Below are 8,307 nucleotides of genomic sequence, written 5' to 3'. Positions count from 1 at the left end.
GCTATGAAATATATTTTCTTACTGCGGTGGTAACACTTTTTTGTTTGTTTTTTCAGCTTTATATCTGTATGGTGGTTTATGTAACTAGCCAACCACTATAAATAGAAAACCTCTCTATATGTATGTGTTAACTTGCACACTAACCATCCATTTCTTCAATGGCAGTATCACAGTATTTCTATGCCTTATTGCTGCTACAAGAATTTAATTCACAGCTGAAAAGTGGTTTGGATGTCTGGGGAGTCAGATGTATACGTAATATTGCACATATATAAACTTAAATGTGAATAAAGAGTGGACTGGTACTAGATTAAAGCAGCAGTAATGTTTGGAAAATTTATTTTATAAGTACTGTAAGGAATCGGCTAAGGGCTGAAGCAGAAGGAAGACAGCTGGTCTAATAGAAGGCTTAACAGGCTACCGCGTTCCTTTAGGGGTGGAAGGGGAAGTGGACAGTCTAGGCCTGGCTTCCTCAGAGCAAGCTTGAGCCTACGTGTGTGTAAAAGGTGGTTCTTTCATGCCAAAATCTTTTTGTATGGGCTGACCTGGGGAAAGGAGAATCACCACCGCTAGGGGGAGATGAAGTTGTCTGGAGTCCAGAACAACAGAAGAAATCCAAGAGCTGATGGCAGGAGGGGAGCTTGGTTTCAACCTTAGGAAGATGCAAAGAATGGTGCCAATGACGGTTTCCACTGCAGGGCTTGAAGGTTGGTTATAAAAGCATATCTGCCCAAGGTTTCGGAAGAAAAGGGGCAGAACTGTTTAGAAGTAGTTTCTTGCAGATGTGGTGGCGGTAAGCTCAACCCGTCAGGAGCAGGACGTGATGCTGAAGCCAAACAGCAGGTTCCTGTGGAAAATAGGCCCTGGTTTCGGGGGGAGGGGGGAACAGGACTGTTTGTAGCTCCGGATGCAGGATATCCCAGGCTACAGGAAAGGAGCCAGTAGGTGGCTACTGTATTTTTTTCACGGGGTGCTCTCTATGGGCCAGGTGAAGCTGGGTAGCAGCAGGACTTTGGCAGAATCAACAGGGCCACTGTGAGAAGCAGGGGAACTATACCAGCCATTCCCAACCCAGTCCTTGGGGCACCCTTAATCCCATCGAGTTTTCAGGATATGTACAATGAATATTCATGAGATAGATTTGTATGCATTGCCTCAATTACATGCAATCTAACTCATGAATATTCGTTGTGGATATCCTGAAAACCCGATAGGACTAGGTGTGCCTCGAGGACTGGGTTGGGGGAATGACTGAACTGTACACCGATGTTAGAACTAAGGAGGGTTTAACATAAGTCTGTAGATAGTATAAATAAGTTGACATGTCAGTGTTAGAGAGCAATGTTAAGGGCTGAGAGGGGCTTGAGCATTGAAACTTCTAGAATAAGACTGCATGTGGTAGTGTAGTAATTTTTCTACTGCTGCTAGCATGGGTATCTAAGATCATGCACAGCCAGGACCCAGTAGAGTAGTACTTTTCACCATCCATGGAGATGTACCAGAGAAACAATATTACCAGCTAGAGGAGTTTGAAGAGTGATGTATTAACAGCATCTTAGGAAGACCCAGTTCCATTCCAGGAACAGTGCATCCCAACCACTGAAGATTCATGTCTACCAGGAAGGAACCCCTTCAGCCAGCACCCCTTAAATAGATCTGAGTCCATGAGGTTGAAGAACCTGAATGCAGGTTCTTTCTAGATAGGCACTTTGAGGGTACTGACAAATCACATTTGTTGAAAAAAGAGCCATAGATGCTGTCGCTGAGGTCATATCGCTAATTTACTGAGCCATTGTTTTCTGAACCTTAGTCCTTTAAAGTTCCATTTTTGGTTCTCATGCCACATCTGAGTGATTCCTTCATACTGGTGGAGAGCAAGCCAAGGGTGCAAATGCCCATGCTATTGGAAGAAAGGCACACTTGGTTTGTATACGTGAATCCTAGAGAGAGACTGGGAGATTTAACCAATTGATGAACATTATTCATAGAGCGCCCCATTTTCTGTGCATGTTTGTCATTCCTGAAGAGAGATCAGTATCTGAAGTTTTAATGAAAACTTGTCTGCATGGGGGGAGTAAACATCAAGTTTGGGAGCAAGGCTAAAAGAGACTAAACAGATTACCTGGGTTACTTTCCTGAGCAGGTGTTCTTCATGATCAATTTCTAGAAGCTTTTTGTGAATTGCCACAAATGTGCACAACCTCTCACATTGTCATCACATGGGGGCCACCTCAGTTCTTAAAAAGCTTACTTAGAAAGGGGGGGGGGGACTTGATATACCACCTTTCTGTGGTTTTTTTGCAACTACATTCATAGAGGTTTACATAGTATATACAGGTACTTATTTGTACCTGGGACAATGGAGGGTTAAGTAACTTGCCCAGAGTCACAAGGAGCTGCAGTGGGAATTGAACCCAGTTCGCCAGGATCAAAGTCTGCTCCATGAACCACTAGGCTACTCCTGCTGCAGTACTAGACAACCTGTAGGACAGATGGGAGGGTAAATGGAGATTCAGATTCTGTTGAATACATGTCACAGTTTGGTAGCTTTTGTTTTCTCTGAGGATAAGTGGAATTATTCAATCTCACAAATGGGACTTCTTAGATACAGGTTGTCTTTAACAAAAAGGGGAAAACGGAAACGAGCAGACATCAAAACTGTTTTGGGGGATAAGAAGCCTTTTATAGTGGGCGTGTGTCTATGGGTGTAAATTTTATTTTATTGTTTGAAAGCAATCTGGAAATTGAAGGGCTTCTTTAAGGCAAGCAGACCCCTGTTAACATGAGGCTACTTCTAGAGGTTAACACTGCCATTTTTAAACCTGGAACAAGACAGGGTGAGAGTGGAGGTGGGGGGGAGATCACCTCTGGCTAAACCTAGAAGTGGTGGTGCAGGAGGGGTTGGGTTGGGAATGGTGGCGATCAAAGGACCTCTCAGATTAGCTGTGGGTGCTGAATTTCAGTGTCAGTACCTACGTAGCTGTAATGAGCAGCCATAGATAGGACAATCTTTTATGTGGTTGGATCTGGCCACTTAACTGTGTGGGCACCAGTGCTGAATATGGCCTGTGTCCACCTGAGTGCCAACTCCACCCCTGCACTGCCTGGGTAAATGCCACTGAATATCAGCACCTGGCCTGTTTAGTGTGGTTTAAGCAGGAAGGAGCCTGTCCTGCTGGCTTAAACCACACTGAATTAAGGACCCCTTAACTTTTACTTTTCTCATTTATATTTTTTATTCATTTGTTTTTTCATGCTTTAATCTCAATATTAACAAACAAAATAATGCACACTGTTGTGTGTTAGCGTATACTAAATCAGTGCACAGTAAACAAGTAGTGCATAACAAATGGAACAAAAACACACGTTCCAATTTCCTAATAATAATGACCTGGTGTAGATCATCCTCAGTGCGAAGAATACTGGAAAAAATGTTCATGGGAACTGCAACAGCATTGCAAAGGTAATTCTAGGAAGCTGGCTAAGTTAGATGGCATTCTAGTCGTTTGCATAGCTAGCCATTATGGTTCAGATTCTGTAAATGGCGTCTAAAATCTAGATGTATCTGATTAATGTGCCTAAAGTTACGCACAGTATATAGATTAGCACATAGGACCGAGGCACGGCTATATGCCACTGAAAACCTGTATAAATACCGCACCTAAATGTAGACATGTTCCCCCAAATTCTATAACCATGCACATAAATTCAAGTAACGCCCCTGATACGCCTCCCATGGCTGCACCCCTTTTCAGCTATGCACATTGGAATTTACACATTTAGAATAGGCCTAAAAAGCACCTATAAATTCTAATTATTGCCAATTTATTTATTTATTGCATTTGTATCCCACATTTTCCCACCACATGGCAGGTTTAATGTGGCCTTACATATTGCTAAAAAAGCGGTTACAAAATTAGTGATAATTGGTGGTTGTTGGCCAATTATTGCATATTGGCTCATTACTCAATTGAGTACATAAATTTGTCATGCGCACAATTTTAACACATGCTACTTGCTGTGACTTATATAGAATCTGGTCCTGTCTGGCTACAAGCTATTCTGTAATTAACCATATATCTCTGATAGCAATTAGCAGATGAGTGGTCACATAAGCAGAGTTTGGCTGGAGAGTGGGTGAGGTCCACAGTTGCATGAATACTGCAAGTTATGCACATACCTTCCAGATCTAAGCATAAGTATTTGCACTAGCTCTATGGCTGGCTTAAGTGGTTGTGCATAATACATGTGCATATATACCTGGTTATGCTAGTATTCTTTAAAGGAAAATAAGTGCTTGCTTATCATAGGTTTTTTTTTTACATATGTGCTCCTTTCATAGAGCTTCTCTCAGAATGTATAAGCTTTTAAAGAGAGTAGCCTAACTTTTACAGCAGTGGACTAAGAACCAAGGAAGCCAGGGTTCAAATCCCACCACCGTTGCTGTTGCTGCTTGTGATCTCTTGGTCAAGTCACTTAACCCTGTATTTTCTCAGGTACAAATTTAAGATTGGGATCCCTCCAGGGACAGAAAAATACCTTCTGGACATGAATGTAACTCACGCCATTACTGAAAAGGCATGAGTTGAACCAGAATCATGTTTCCTAATGGTTCTAGATTAAACCAGTGTCACAATCATTACGTCACGTCTGTAAAACCATATTAGCCACTTTGGAATATTTTACTTTTCAATGTGTACTTTTACATGGACTGCATTTTTCTTCTTCAACCCAAAGCACTTTTGTATTTTGAAAAAAATATAGGCTGTAAGAAATTTTCATTTGTTTGAAAGCATGCCCATAAGCAGTATGAAAATGTCTAGTGCTGCAGACTTTGCAATTAATTACAAAGTTTTCTTGATCTGAAAAATTAACAGCATCATAAAGTATTTTAACTGGCAAGTTTTTATGTTTTATATTAATATAAATCAAAGGAGAAATTTTATAACTCTCTGCATGGGTAAAAGCTTTTTTCTCTGGGCAAACTTTGGCAGATTTTCAAAGGTAATACTTCCACTCTGGAAATTATTCAAGAAACTATGCACGTAGAATACTGTTTTCAGTTCTGGAGGTCATGTCCGGTGACAGTCCAAAGACAACAAAAATGATGAAAATTAAGGAATTAAGTACCTAAAAAGTTGTCAGAGGAAGTGGTAATAGTGGTTAGTGTATCTGGGCTTAAAAAACAGTTTGGACAAGTTCCTGGAGAAGTCCATAGTCTGCTATTCTGACAGACATTGGGAAGCCACTGCTTGCCCTGAAATTGGTAGCATGGAATATTGCTACTATTTGGGTTTCTGCCAGGTACCTTTGTGACCTGGATTGGTCACTGTTGGAAATAGGATACTGGGCTAGATGGACCATTGGTCTGACCCAGTATGGCTATTCTTATGTTCTTACATATTGGTAATGTTCACAAAGCAAACCTTTTCAATGGAAAGTAAGATCTAGAACTAGGAGGAATAATGTAAAGCTCCATGGGAGTAGACTGGGAACAGAGAATTATTTTTAAAATCCAAAGGGAGAGCTTGCGATTTCCTCCCAGAGGAGATGGTAGAGACACATACAGTAGCTTAATTTAAAAAACATTATGGCATAAACAGGCTCTCAGGTGGCAGGAGGATGGAAATGGAGCACTGGATAAAATGCATGTAGTGGTAGTTGCAGCCCTATAACTAATGAACTCTGTGGTAAAGTATTAGAAGAGAACTTGCATGGAGCAGCAGTTGCAACCCTAAAAGGCAATAGTATTTCTCTAATAATTAGGTAAAGGACATTGGTTGATGCATTCACCAAAATTCCTTTATGGAACCCAACCCCAGACATTCTTCTCCTAAGTGAACAAATGGTCACAGTGCATAGTGAATAGAACACAAATACAAAAGAGAAAACCAGCACAGATTTTAAAAACCGCCACAACAGCAGAGGGAACAACCTTATAGTAGATGAAAGATTTTTCTTCAAATGTGTTTTTGTTTTTTTTTTTTTGTGGAATTTTAAATTCACAAACACTACATTCCCAAGTTGGCCATGTTTCAGCATATGCCTGGTTGCTGGTCTGTGGTGAGTTAAATGGCTTATAGATTCCTCCTTCCTTTTCCCTTTTTTTTTAATTTCCTTTTTAAGCTGTTTTTGTTGTTTTATGATTTTCTGTCTTATTTCTATTTATTGCCATTTTCAGTATTCATTTACTATGTACATTTTCTACTATTTCTTACTTGTATTGCCTACTTATAAGGGTATGTTTACTAAGGTGCGTTAGCATTTCTAACACACCTTTAAATTTACGTGCGTTAAACGCTAACACGCCTATACATTTCTATGGGCGTGTTAGCGTTTAACGCACGTAAACCATTTACAGGGTTAAAAACACTAATGTGCCCATAGTGCACCTTAGTAAACATAGGCAATAGTTTGGTCTGCATTCTCATTTTCAGTAAAGACTAGGTGTAAGAGAGTAGGTGCTGTTGGGTTCAGTATTCACTACTATCTGAAAGATCTTTGCCCTTGTATTTTTCAGGTGTATTTATGGCTGTTGGGGTTATTTTTTTTTCTTCTGATGTATTCTGTAATGTGGCTCACCTTTCAACCTTGTATGTATCTAATTATGTATTACAAGTTTTGTTCAACATGTATCTGTTGCCCCTGATACAGTTCTATACCAAAGCTTGTGCAAGTTGGGCTTCTAGTACTTATGACCTGGGATTTGTTTTTCTTCTGTTTTGTTTAATAAATACTTTGTGGAATTAATCTGCTGAATAGTCATTCTTCATGGTTCTAGCTGTAGGCAGAAGGAATAGGACATTCATAGATAGTGGGGTTCCCCAGGAGTCTGTTTTGGGACCGCTTTTTTTTAAAACTATTTATAAATGATCTAGAGATGGGAATAACTAGTGATGTAATTAATTTGCTGATGACAAAGTTTTCAAAGTTGTTAAATCCAAGAGGATTGTGAAAAATTGCAAGGCCACCTTAAGAGACTGGGAAACTAAATGGCAGATCATGTTAATGTGAGCAAGTACAAAGTGATGCATGTGGGAAAGAGGAACCCCAAACTATAGCTACGTGATGCAAGGATCCATGTTAGGAGTCACTGACCAGGAGAAGGATCTAGGTGTCAACACTGATACATTGAAACCCAATACAGAGAAGGGTGACAAAAAATGATTAAGAGGATGGAACAACTTCCCTATGAGGAAAGACTAAAGGAGAAGAGACAGTGATGGAGAGTGGCCTAGGGTTAGGGTGGTGGACTTTGGTCCTGAGGAACTGAGTTCAATTCCCTATGTAAGCCGCATAGAGCCTGCCATGAGTGGGAAAGCGCAGGGTACAAATGTAACAAAAATAAATATGATAGAGGTCTATAATATATGGAACGGATAGATGTGAAAATCATTTTCCAAAAATACTAGGACTAGGTATGCAATGAAGCTACTAAATAGTAATTTAAAGCAAATTGGAGAAAATATTTCTTCACTTAGCATGTAATTAAGCTCTGAATTTGTTGCCAGAGAATGTGTAAAAGCAGCTTAGCGGATTTAAAAAGGTTTGGATTTCCTTTAAAAAAAAAAAGTCCATAAACCATTATTAAGATGGACTCGGGGGAAGATCCACTGCTTATTTTTAGGAGAAGCGAAGCATAAATCTGTTTTTACTGTTCTAGGATCTTCGACCATTGTGCTAAACCACTAGGTACATTCTCAGTTTAGCAGTGTGTGGGGTTATATACAGATGCTTCCATTGTCAAAAGAATGTGTATACCCCAGGAGCTTGTCATGCCATCCTTTGAGGAATCATGAAATTGTAGGCTATCATCATTTCTAGCTTAGATTCCTCCATCTTTCTATCTTAATAAAATGGTATCCGTAATGTGTCTAATACAGTGCTTCTCAATGCAGTCCTTGGGGAACATCCAACCAGTCAGGTTTTCAGGGTATCCTCAATGAAGAGTAAGAGAGAGGCTTTCCTTCACTGCCTACTTCGTGGTGCTAATCTATTTCATGCATATTCATTGTAGATATCCTGAAAACCTGACAGGCTTAGTGTGTCCCAAGGACTATTGAGAAGCACTGCCCTAATAGCCTCTACAAAGATCCCCTCAGATTTCCCCCCCCCCCCCCCCCCCGCTTGAGAGAGGGGTCCAAGAGGAAACCAGTTAAGCCCTCATTTATAAAGAGCTCCGCTGGTTCATATTCTAAACTCCAAAAGTGCTCTGATTCCAGCTCAGGTAAGTAATACAAAGGAGACATCTGGGCCTGTCTGAATAATAGTCAAGGCCTAAGTCAGGGTAGCTCACTTGCCTTGATA

This window comes from Microcaecilia unicolor, chromosome 10, assembly GCF_901765095.1.
Source record: "Microcaecilia unicolor chromosome 10, aMicUni1.1, whole genome shotgun sequence".
Taxonomy (NCBI): domain Eukaryota; kingdom Metazoa; phylum Chordata; class Amphibia; order Gymnophiona; family Siphonopidae; genus Microcaecilia; species Microcaecilia unicolor.
This window is presented reverse-complemented; position numbering follows the sequence as displayed.